The sequence below is a fragment of the Podarcis filfolensis genome (genome assembly GCF_964270895.1).
Source record: "Podarcis filfolensis genome assembly, chromosome: 7".
NCBI lineage: Eukaryota > Metazoa > Chordata > Lepidosauria > Squamata > Lacertidae > Podarcis > Podarcis filfolensis.
Genome location: NC_139603.1, coordinates 86160199 through 86173816, shown reverse-complemented (window position 1 = coordinate 86173816; position 13618 = coordinate 86160199).

Below are 13618 nucleotides of genomic sequence, written 5' to 3'. Positions count from 1 at the left end.
CCAGTCACCAGTCTAGCTGCCGCATTCTGGATTAGTTGTAGTTTCCAGGTCACCTTCAAAGACAGCCCCACATAGAGCGTATTGCAGTATTTCAAGCGGAAAATAACCAGAGCATGCACCACTCTGGCGAGACTGTCTGCGGGCAGGTAGGGTCTCAGCCTGTGTACCAGATGGAGCTCTCTGTGTGAAAACCATGTATGTCACATCTTTGGAGGAAAGAAAGGATATAAATGTAACAAACAAACAAGCAAACTGTAGCCAACCCCAGATATCAGAGAACAGGGTGGACAGCTTTAACTCTGAATGTTCAGGAAGTCTGAATGATGATATTCCCCTTTTTGAAAACAGCACTGGTAGTGTCCCGCCCAAACACATTTACAGTCCAGGCTTACCACTAGCTTAAAAATCCCATTTCACCAGGGAAATCGTGGTTGTTCCCTAAGCTATCCCTCCACAAACAAATTGCCCATCAACCCCCTGGGCTGGAAATTGGATATTTTTTAAAAGAGGACTGAGTTAAGCAAGGATACAGCAAAATAAGTCATCACTCTAACACATGTGTAAGCTCCAGTGGTGTATTCCCCCGTGGAGACGCAGCTGTTAATTCATATGGGAAGCCATATGTTCTCTATGATGAATTAATTCTGCTCTCTCAGTGGGAGGAAAGTCTGCTTCCCAGCATCATTTTAGATGCCCACCAATTCAGCCTGGAAAATTATCGGAGGGAGAAGAGAGTCATCTTCTTAGGAGCTACAATTTGGAAAGATAGGAAGCCGCCTTATACGGAGTGAGACCCTTGGTCTGGCTTGCTCAAGCAGGGGCAGCCCGTCACATCTCACCACCTGAGGCAATATGTGAATTGCCATCTCCTGGCCCACCAGGCCATGTTGCTGGCACTGTATCCCAGCTCTCACTGGACTCAGCGAGAGGTGGGGCACTCCGCAAAATGTTGCCGATTGGCGTCCCCTGCCTCGGGCGGAAACCAAGTGGCAACTGGCCGACAGGAATGCATCAGCTCCCACAAAACTGCGGGAAGTGAGGTTTCAGGGAACCAGGCAGAGGGCCTTCTCGGTAGTGGCACCCTCCCTGAGGAACACCCTCCCATCAGATGTCAAGGAAATAAGCAACTATCTTGCTTATAGAAGACATCTGAAGGCAGCCCTGTCTAGGGAACTTTTTAAAGTTTGATATTTTATCATGTTTTTAATCTTTTGTTGGAAGCCACAGCCAGATGGGCAGTGTATAAATAATAAATTATTATTAGAAGAGAGATCTTAACCTCACAACACCCCAGTGAGGTAGATCACATTGACTGTGACTATGAAACAGGTGGATGGATAAATTCTAAATCAAGGATAAGGAACTTGGGTTTCCTTGGATATTGTTTGACTCGAACTCCTATCGGTTTCACCCACCATGGCCAGTAGTCAGGAGATTAACTCCAAATAATGAATTTCTCAGTCCCATGATAGTTAGGCAGTTATTCTTTAAATAACTGTTGTTTTAAAACAACAACAACAACAACGAATCATTTTAGCACTTTAAAAGAGCAAGGGCACCATCTATTAGCAGGCTTCCTGCTGACATGAAAGGAAGAATAGCACTTCTATGCACTTCCCTGGCTCCTATCCATGGGACTTGAGCATGGAAAGATCCCCTGGCGCATGGATGGCAGCATGTGTCCTCATGAGCTGGAGCCTTCCTCTGATGTGCTGTGTGGAAGCACTGTGCCTGTGGCTGGGGTGCAGCAGTTAATGTGGAAAGCCATGCTGACATGCTATCTCAAAAGGCAGATTTTCTTTCAGAGAACTGGCAGCATTTATTTTTTTTCATGCTTTGGGTGGGGGGAAGCAAATTATGCTTGTGACAATTTGTCATGAGAGCTGCATCTATCAGGCGATGCACCAAGACTGCTGTGTTTCCAGGATTCTTCAAAATCTACTTCATGCACATATATTTTCCCCCCAATAGCTCCCTTTTCATGCTCTGGGAAGGGCGGTGTGTGTGTGTGTGTCCCTGGTTTCTTTTAATTTCCCTTCAACTCCTGTTACGAGTTGCTACTACATTTTGTTTCAAGTGAAAGACGGGCCAAACTTGGAAGTTCCTTTTTGGGTGGCTGATGGATTTCCAGGGTTTTTTGTTTTTTTTTTGTTTGTTTTTTGCTCTGAACAGAGAATAAAGAGAATTTAAGAAAGAGTCATTATTGCACAAGAAAGTCACATTTCCCCCACTATCATTTTCGCTCAAATGTCTTCTGTGACTTGGAATCACTGCAAAAAAAATTACAGCTTTGCTGAATATTCCCTAGAGCTTTAAGGGGAGGTATTATCCATATTTCCCCTATCAGGGCACTTCTGATCCGCCGAATGTGGGTGAACTACAATTCCCATCAGCCCTAGCAGGCATGGCCAATGATAATACAGAGCCTTATGACATCCACCCTCATCATTCAGTCCAGACACTGAGATCCAGCTCTGAGGGGCTCCTGGCGGTTTCCTCATTGCGAGAAGTGAAGATACAGGGAACCAGGCAGAGGGCCTTCTCGGTAGTGGCGCCCGCCCTGTGGAACGCCCTCCCTTCAGATGTGAAGGAAATAAGCAGCTATCTTATCTTTAAAAGACATCTGAAGGCAGCCCTGTTTAGGGAAGTTTTTAATATTTAATTCTATATTGTTTTTAACACTTGATTGGGAGCCGCCCAGAGTGGCTGGGGAAACTCAGCCAGATGGGCGGGGTATAAATAATCAATTATGATTATTATTATCATGGAGGTGGCAGGGTGTGTTTCACCTCAGGTGCCGAGATGTTTCAGGCTGCCCCTCTGAGGCTCAAGCTTGTAGCCACCAAAATTGTAAAGTGAATCAGGCAGAAAAAAAGGTCTTTGCAGAGAAAGGAAACCTTTGAGAAGTTCGAAGTCAGATTTGGCACATCCCTGAATCTTTGTTGCATCTACAGAGTTTTGTTGGCATCTGTCTGTCTCTGGAAACAATGTGCAGGGGTGAAGTCAAACTTTTGGAGAGTTACGGCTCCTGCTGTGGCTGTAGAGCATGGGTAGGCAAACTAAGGCCCAGGGGCTGGATCCGGCCCAATCGCCTTCTAAATCCAGCCCGCATACGGTCTGGGAATCAGCATGTTTTTACATGAGTAGAATGTGTCCTTTTATTTAAAATGCATCTCTGGGTTATTTGTGGGGCATAGGAAAGCATTCATATTTTTTTCCAAAATATAGTCCGGCCCCCCACAAGGCCTGAGGGACAGTGGACCAGCCCCCTGCTGAAAAAGTTTGCTGACCCCTGCTGTAGAGACTGATATGGGAGAGACATGCTTTATTGCAGCTGGGGCAGATGAAGGCATCCGATTGTGCTGCTGTAGATGCACAAGGGATTTCTTCTCTCTGAGCCCCTCCCAGCGGTCATTCCTCCTCCGGTCACTGCTATGGATGCATGACCTGTCCGTTCGTCTCCAGGCACTGTGATCAGTACCCTATCTTCGTCTTTGATTTCTGCATCATGGATCTAACCAGGAGCCAGTTGTGAATTGTGGAATATGTTATTTACCTAGGCAGGAACCCCTTGGGAGCTAGTTTTATGATCTCCATGCTTTGCCCTTGGAAGACATATAAGAAGCTGTTGCAGGAGAGAGACAGCGAGCAAAATCATGGGAAGAGTGTTTCTAGGACTAAGATGAAGCTCCCTTGATATTTTTGCCATTGGATCCTTTTAGTAATCTTGTTATATTTATAGTACAGTGGTACCTCTGGTGGTACTGTGGTCTAAACCAGTGTTCCCCAACCTTGGGCCTCCAGCTGTTTTTGGACTACAATTCCCATCATCCTTGACCACTGGTCTTGCTAGCAAGGGATGATGGGAGTTGTAGTCCAAAAACAGCTGGAGGCCCAAGGTTGGGGAACACTGGTCTAAACCACAGAGCCTAGGACTTGTCGATCAGAAGGTTGGCGGTTCGAATCCCGGCGATGGGGTGAGCTCCTGTTGCTCGGTCCCTGCTCCTGCCTACATAGCAGTCTGAAAGCACATCAAAGTGCAAGTAGATAAATAGGTATCGCTCCAGCGGGAAGGTAAACGGCGTTTCCGTGCGCTGCTCTGGTTCGCCAGAAGCGGCTTTGTCATGCTGGCCACATGACCCGGAAGCTGTCTGCAGACAAACGCTGGCTCCCTCGGCCAGTAAAGCAAGATGAGCGCCACAACCCCAGAGTCATTCGCAACTGGACTTAACAGTCAGGGGTCCCTTTACCTTTACCTCTGGTTATGTACTTAATTTGTTCCGGATGTCCATTCTTAACCTGAAGCACCACTTTAGCTAATGGGGCCTCCTGCTGCTGCCTCGCTGCTGCCGTGTGATTTCTGTTCTCATCCTGAAGCAAAGTTCTTAACCCAAGGTACTATTTCTGGGTTAGCGGAGTCCGTAACCTGAAGCATATGTAACCTGAAGTGAATGTAACCCAAGGTACCACTGTACTGAAACGTGTTTTTTGTATATTTTTGTTTTGCTGCGCTATTATGAAATCGTTTTTGCAGTCTTTGTTTGGGATGAATGAATGACTCAAGTGTTGTGTTGCTCCTCATAGATTCAAAGAAGAGATTGTGATGGATCTGCGAGTAGCTTGCAAGAATTGTCTGGTGGAGCGGGGAATGTTGCAGAACAAGGAGGGAAAAGGCAAAGAAATTATTAATTAAAGGGAATCAAGTTGTAACACACACACAAAAAAATGCATTTCTTATTTCACCATCTCCTTAAGAATTTCTGTTGCTCAAACCCCCTTCGCCCATAATAACATGCTACTATAGGTTTGGTACACTCTGTTTTTATACTGCCGGTAAATCATATACAGTAATGATTCCTGAGAGGCATGAAAGAGCATATTTATCTCTCTAGGGGAGTTTGTGGTGATGACAGCTCATTGCCGGAGTGAAGTCTGGCCTGTTATATTTCTGCTCACTAGATTTCCTCTCTTTTTATTCTATGTACAAAAACACATAATTGAGACTTCCCTCAGCAGAATTCTTTTTTCTTTTTTTTCTTTTAAAGTAATGAATCATTTGCAGAAATCATTAGAATAAAATTTCAAGGTAAACGTGGCATTCCTCGCATGGGAGAAACAGCCATGGCATTTCAAGGGAAGCGAAAATACGTTTTGATAACAAATTAGCAAAATGTCGCAGGAAAGGTCTCGCACATCTCTACTTTACATATAATGGCCCTTTTGATTCTATTTTAGGAATTGTAATTCTTTTTTTATATTAAAGTGCTTTATTACAAAGCAATTTACATCAAACATCATCAAAGACAGTAAACAACATAAACAAACAATAGACACTAACAACATATCCTTTGACATTACGCATACTTTAACTTCCGACTCACTTTATTGTGCTTTTTACACCCTATTATTCTATATGCACTTCATTATTATTATTATTATTATTATTATTATTATTATTATTATTATTTCCCTTTACTTGTCAAAAGAAATTTTTGTTTTTATAATTTCCTTACACTTCAAGATTCAATCTAAATCTGTCAGGAGCATTGCATTGTCACAGTACTTTAAAAAAATATTCTTTTAATATTATCCAATCTTTGCTAACTTTCTGGTTTGATTTTCCTCTTATTCTCCCAGTCATTTTTGCAAGTTCTAAATATTCTATCATCTTCGCTTGCCAATCATTTTTTGTGGGGATTGTATTGCCTTTCCCGTTTTTAGCTATTAAAATCCTAGCTGCTGTGGTTGCGTACATGAAAAGGGTTCTAAAGGTTTTTTTGTATTTCAGTGGACATGATACCTAACAAAAAGGCTTCAGGGTGTTTTTGGAAAGAGAATTTAAAAATATTTTTGAGTTCATTATATATTATATCCCAAAATTCTCTTATCTTCATACAGTTCCACCACATGTGTATGAAGGTGCCTGTCCCATTTTTACATCTCTAACATACATCTGAGCTGCTCTTACACATCTTGGACAATTTGGCTGGGGTCAAATACCATCGGTACAACATTTCCATTACGTCTTCTCTCAAATTATAACATGCGGTGAACTTTATGTCTTTTCGCCACAGCCTTTCTCATTCATTCAAATACATATTATGTCCAATGTCCTGAGCCCAACAAGGTAAAGTCGGTTATGGTTTGTTGGGCTTAGGAATTGTAATTATGGCCAAATTGGTGATCCTTTTTTAAAAAATAAATAAATATTTATTTATTTAAAAAAGAATTTTTTTAAATTTATTTTTTAAAGTTAAAGAAGAAGAGACCCTGTTTCCCAAAATGCCAGGCTTTTAATCCCCCTTCCCTTCTTCCAACATAATTTTGGCCCATATCCCCACTTTTGCTTTCTCCTTCACATGTTGCTTTCAAGTTTTACATACCCATCAACAGTCCTATGGTTTTCCCAGTAGTGATGTATGGAAGTGAGAGCTGGACCATAAAGAAGGCTGATCGCCAAAGAATTGATGCTTTTGAATTATGGTGCTAGAGGAGACTCTTGAGAGTCCCATGGAGTGCAAGAAGATCAAACCTATCCATTCTGAAGGAAATCAGCCCTGAGTGCTCACTGGAAGGACAGATCGTGAAGCTGAGGCTCCAAGACTTTGGCCACCTCATGAGAAGAGAAGACTCCCTGGAAAAGACCCTGATGTTGGGAAAGATGGAGGGCACAAGGAGAAGGGGACGATAGAGGACGAGATGGTTGGACAGTGTTCTCGAAGCTACCAGCATGAGTTTGACCAAACTGCGCGAGGCAGTGGAAGGCAGGAGTGCCTGGCGTGCTCTGGTCCATGGGTTCACGAAGAGTCGGACACGACTAAACGACTAAACAACAACAACAACAGTCCTGATGTGACTAGTACATCCCATAATTACAGAAGCTATGCCGGTTTCTGATTAGACGTTACGTTTCAGCGTCAAGCTCTCACGCAAGTTGGCTAGCTCCGGCAAGAGCTCGGCACCAAAGGACACATGTCTTTTATGCAAAAGAATGTGCCTGAGTTGGAGCCCATGGAAGATGGAATGCGAAAGATGGAACAAGCTTGTTGCTCCACAGAGCAGAACTCAATCCAATGGATTCAAATTACGAGAAGGAGATTCTGACTAAACTTTAAGAAGAACTTTCTGACAGTAAGAGCTGTTTGACAGTGGAACAGACAACCTCAGAAGGTGGTGGACACGCCTTATTGGAGGTTCTTAAACAGAGGTTGGATGTCCACCTACCAGTGATTATTTAGCTGTGATTCCTGAGTTGCAGAGGGTTACATGAGATGACCCTTGGTATCTCTCTCTGTCTTCTTTTCTGCAGGCTAAACATACCCAACTTCATTAACTGTTCCTCATCAGGTTTGGTTTTCAGACCATTGATCATCTTGGTCACCTTGTCTGCCCACGTTCCCCCTTGTCAATATCCTTCTTAAACTGTGGTGCCCAGAACTGGACACAGGACTCTCTCTCTCTCTCTCTCTCTCTCTCTCTCTCTCTCTCTCTCTCTCTCTCTTTCTCTCTCTCTTTCTCTCGTTTTCACTCATTTTACATCCTTAAGATATCAATGACTTCCCTTCTTCGCTTTCCATGGTTCATTTTACATATCTTAAATCCTTGCATATTTTTCAAAAAGTACATCAATCAGTTTTCCATTATTGCATCCATCAAGACTTATTTACACTGCTGAATTTATCTTAATGCTGCCAGCGTATTCAGCTGCACACAATTATTTCTCATATATCCAATAAACGTTTTCCAATCTCCTTTAAACGTACGTTCTTCTTGTTCTCTTATTCTATATGTTAAGTCTGCAAGTTGAGCACAGGACTCTGGGTCTGGTCTGACCAAGGCAGAAGAGAGCAGTACTATGATGTCTGTTTTCAACGGAGCTGCCAGAGAACATCATTGTTCCTCTGTCTCCCTCAGGAGGTGCTCACTGAAATGGAAAGAATTTCCTGCACCTTCTGCCATTGATTGCATGTAGTGAAGGGGGTGGGGAGTGGGTGGGTTACTGGTAGCGATGAAGAACAGAATCCCACTTGTGTGTGTTTTACAGTAATGACAGCCTAGTTTGACGGGTAATGATAACTTCTGATGCCTTGCTGTATTCCGCAGCCTGTCAATTTACTGGAGTGTTCATAAATATTGATTCCTTTAGATAGCACCACTTCATCTATGGCTGCAGCAACATGACAACATTGTATTTCAGGCTTTCCATTTGGAGGATGGAGTGACAGCCGGGGCTTTCTATACATGCACAAACAGACCAGAATAGTCATAGGGTTGTAACGAACAAAATCTCTCCCTCTTAATGTGTTACATTATGTTCTTATAATAGTGGTGTCAACCATCTTAGATGGCTTTAGATTGGACAAATTTGTGGGGGATACGGCTGTTGATGGCTGTTAGACAGGATGGTAACGTTCTGCCTTCAAAGTTGAAGGCAGCAATGTTTCTGAATACCAGTTGCTGGAAACCACAAGAAGGGAGAGCGCTCTTGTGCTTGGATCCTACTGGCAGGCTTCCCATAGCCAAGCGCTTTAGTGGTGTCCTTGAGACTCCTGCTTGGCTTGGTGTCACCTCTGCTTCTGTGGTCATGGAGCAGATAGGAAGGTCTGAGAACCAGGCAGGAACCCAGGCAGCTGGTGTGGAGACTTCTATTCCAGGGGCAAAGATGTCTATGCACAGCAGCTCTTCAAGGTCACTGGTACCATAGAGAGCTGCTTGTAGAAGAGATTTCCTGCTCCTCCAGCTCCTACTCTGTGTCGGTCTTGTATTCCAGGTCTGGTTCCGGATGAGCCTCCCTGGCAAGAGCATTCCACAAATGGGGGGCCACCACAGAAAAGGCCTGTTCTCATGTTGCCATCCTCTGGACCTCTCGTGGAGGAGGCACATGAAGAAGGGCCTCAGATGATGATCGCAGGTTCTGGGGAGAGGCAGTCCACGAAGTATTGTGGCCCTGAGCCATTTAAGGCTTTATAGGTCAAAAACTATTGGGTCTGGAAACTAATTGCCAGCCAATGCAGTCGGGCCAGAATCGGTGTTATATGCTCAAAGCATCTTGCCCCAGTGAGCAACCCGGCTGCCGAATTTTTCACCAGCTGATTTATTCTGAACCGTTTTCGGAGGCAGCCCCATGTATAACGTGTTGCAGTAGTCTAAGTTAGAGGTTAGAAATGCAGGGTAAAGTGACCAAAAAGTGCCCCTACCTATGATGCCTCAGGAATTTTACCCAAGAGATTTCTGATTTCACTTTCCTATCCAGCAGGGTTCCCAGCGCAGGGAAGAGATGAGAGGTTTGGCTACATTGTAAAGGGTTTTATTTCTAAACTACGCAGAACAGAAAAGACATCCTCTCTCTATGAAAGCAGACAGCAACTGAAACAAAGGAACAAAGGAACAAAGGAAACAGGAAACCACTAATGTCACATCCCGTCTCCCTTCCCATGAGACTTTCACTAGCCTGGAAGGTCTCTGGAATGTAAACAGAGTCCTGTGACTCCACGCAGCTGCACAGTGATAAGAACAGAAACTAACAACAGGCATCTACCTATACCCACTCTGTAAAAGGGAAAGTGGGCAGCTGTTGCAGAAAAGAAGGGGGAGAGTATGGAGAGGGGCCAGTTTATAAGCCGAGCCATTATAAGCCGAGACCCAACACTGCCCACACCCAGCTCCTCCCTAGGGCAAAACCAACTTGACTACTCTTGCGGGAATTTTGGTGTGGTGAATTTGATCCCACCCTTGAGTGACAGCGGGAATATCTGCACATGGGATGGTAAATTGCCAGGAACCTCTAACAATTTGGAGTTGCTCCGTTGACTCTGTTAGCCAGTGGGGAAGACAGGATCAGTCCGCTGAAGATGCTTTGCCCAAACAGCTGCCTAGCGAAGAAACATTTCTTTGTTCTTATTTTGACTCAAAAAATTGAAGCTTATCAAAACATTGGCTCGCCCCCTAACATTATATTCACCTCCTGTTATTATTGTGTCTTCAGTAATAATGCAGGCTGAAATTACTGGCACGACATTATCTCCATTAGTACAAAAAGGCAAATATGTGTCTTTCAATCTGTCTCTGGTATGGTGACACAAGACTAGGAAGAACACAATATTCAGTTATGCACAGCGCCTAATGTAGGTGTCTTTCCATGAGTCGTATTGATTCGCAGGCATGACAGATTGGTTATAAATTGGCTGATATATTGGCCTGTAAATGAAATAGATTGGATAGCTGAAGAGGATTAGCTGCAGTATTGAATTCTTGGGGGCTTTATAGCATTGTCTTTGTGTACATATAAACAGTGGTGCTGGATGTTGGGTGTGCCTGCTCAGGTCCTTTAAACCAGAGGTCCCAAATTTTTCAGTGCCACCACCTCTTTGCTTCCATAAACACATTCCCAGTGCCTCCTGTCCTGCTGTATAAAAAGCATTATTCATAATAGTGGTTTGCATGGCCCACTAAGGAAGGAAATAGCACAATAAAATTCAAAACAGTAACAACTTAATGCACATTTATTCAAAGTTCAGTTAAAACTTTAGTTTGATTCGAAAGAAGAATGGCAGACAAAATTAATGGACTATGCATAATTGGATAAAATGACAGTAAGGATTCAAAACCTGCGGGACCAGAGATTTACAGAAGGTTGGAAGAAATATACAAACTATTTGAAGAGCATCTTTAATCAACAAATTATGCTAGTAGGACTACAAGAAGTTTTGTAAGGAGAAATATATGAAATATTGCAAAGAAGAGAAAGAAGAGAGACACTAGTTATGATATTTAAATGTAATAGTGAAAGTAAGAAATGTAAATTAAGTGAAAAGATTGGAAAATTTTCAGATGTGATTGATGGAAGTCAAAAAATTGTATAAGATGTAAAGGTATGTTTGATAATTGCTGAAAATGATATGTTAAAAAACTAATAATATATATATTAAAAAAAACTTGATTTGTTGATTAATTCAACAATCTTGATGAACTTCATCCAGTGATACCAGCTTTCCAAAATCTGACAGTCATTTACCCGGCTGTCTCCTTGCCTCTTAGTGCTCCCTTAGGTAATCCCACTCCCAGGGGTACTACCACTCAGTTTGAGAAACCACCAGGCTAGACAGAGAGGTACGGAGGGTCAAATTTTTTCCCCTTCTTTGGCCTGATAATCCCCATTATATTATTAACAAAACATCAAACTAGGAAAATACAGGCATCCAGCATCAATTACATGCCTTTAGATCAGAGTCGGATTTAGGTCTGATGAGGCCCTGAGCTACTGAAGGTAATGGGGACCTTTATATGTCCAGCTGTCCTTTGTCAACAACAAATTGTCACTGTTTTTTTGTGTTGAATATGTGCTATATGGCAATTTATTGACCTAATAGATATCTAAAGCCATTTGCACATAACAAAATACGTATTTTATCAAAGTAATTGTTGAACTGAAATACAATTATCTTATATTTTGGAAATGTACATCCAGTTTTTTCCCTTTAATTTTTTTTTGGGGGGGCAAGAGAGTGGGGCCCTAAGCTATAGCTTGTTTAGCTTATATGTAAATCAGGCACTGCTTTAGATATATTCTGCACTTAATTCAACAGGCAGGGAACTGGAATAGGAAGTTTGTTACTGGAAATACTTACAGCTCGAAATCTTACCCTGTGCATTAGGAATATTTTGCATCAGATATTTTCAATAGTATGTATAAAAGTATCAGAATCACTCGTGACCATTGACAATAGTATAAGTGAGCATGATAAAGATTATCGAAATGCACTTGTGCCTGTAACAAATAGTAGACTGAGCAGGAGAAGATACCATTCACTGCCACTGTCTTGGAGACAAAAGGTTTGTTTTTGCCCAGAAGAGAAAACTTGTCTGAAATCTCTCCTTTCCTCTTTTCATGTCGTCCTACAAAAACACCTCTGAGTGCCAGTGAATCAGAGCCATAGACAAGATGATCTCTAGAGTTTTTGGAGCAGAAGGAGAATTTGTCAGACTGCTTCTTGGAAATGTGTCTTTGCAGTAAATGCATACTTCGGTTTCCCGTTATCCTGGAAATCACACTGCTTCCAATGGAGAAGATTTTTTTAAAAAAGAAAAGTGGTACTGTCTAGGGATATTTGAAACCTCTCGTTTCAAATACCTTTCATAGACATTTGTGCCATTTACAGCAGTAAATATCCACAGACGTTTGCCGAATGGTCCGCATCATTGTGCATATTCAAATCATTAATGACGAAACTTCTTTCATAAGCTTTACAAAAGGATGTATTATTCATCAGCTTCTAAAAGTCCCAGCTGAGTTTGCTGTGACATACCTAATTCTGTTGACAGCAGGACATGGAAGAGAGGAGAGAGGGGCCAAGGTTATTCCTCAGCTGCCAGAAACCTTCCCAATGAACACTGATAATTTAAAGAACATAGTTGTGGTTTTAAAAGTAACTGGAGTAAGTTTGGCCTCAGTGACAAAAGAGGTCAAAAGCTACCAGGACTTATTGTCATGCTTGAATAAAAAAAGGAAGGTGTTTTGTACTAAGCTTGGATCCTAGAACAATAGGCAAGTTGTTGTTGTTGTTTAGTCGTTTAGTCGTGTCCGACTCTTCATGACCCCATGGACCAGAGCACTCCAGGCACTTCTGTCTTCCACTGCCTCCCGCAGTTTGGTTAAACTCATGCTGGTAGCTTTGAGAACACTATCCAACCATCTCGTCCTCTCTCATCCCCTTCTCCTTGTGCCCTCCATCTTTCCCAACATCAGGGTCTTTTCCAGGGAGTCTTCTCTTCTCATGAGGTGGCCAAAGTATTGGAGCCTCAGCTTCAGGATCTGTCCTTCCAGGGAGCACTCAGGGCTGATTTCCTTCAGAATGCATAGGTTTGATCTTCTTGCAGTCCATGGGACTCTCAAGAGTCTCCTCCAGCACCAGAATTCAAAAGCATCAATTCTTCGGCAATCAGCCTTCTTTATGGTCCAGCTCTCACTTCCAAACATCACTAATAGGTAAGTAGGATCCTAGAATGCAACAACTAATTGGCTTGCAGGAAAAGACCAATCAGGCTCCTTCAGAAACATTAAGGATCAAGTGAGCAATATCCATTCAAATATCCAAAGTCTGACATGGGGCGAGGGGAGAAAATTAAGTACTTCTGGAATCAATTTCCAGTTCCAGTCCCCATGCCCCCCCCCTTTATCTAGAATGATATCTCTTGCTGACTAAGCTACTGTTGAAGGCACAATTGAAGAGGCTGGTAAAAAAGTTGGTGCCCAGAAATGGAAGGAAGAAAGTACTCCGACCAGAGAAGACTGGCAAACCACGTTGATGGACTATGCCGAAATGGCAAAATTAATTGGGAAGCTCAGAAATCAAGAAGACAAGAACTTTAATAAGGAATGGGAAAAATTTATAATTTACTTATGAGACCACTGTAAGCAGGTTAAAACATTAGCAGGATTTTGACCACACTTTTAAAGTACAGTGGTACCTCGGGTTACATACGCTTCAGGTTATAGACTCCACTAACCCAGAAATAGTACCTCGAGTTAAGAACTTTGCTTCAGGATGAGAACAGAAAACGTGTGGTGGTGGCGCAGTGGCAGTGGGAGGCCCCATTAGCTAAAGCGGTTATTCAGGTT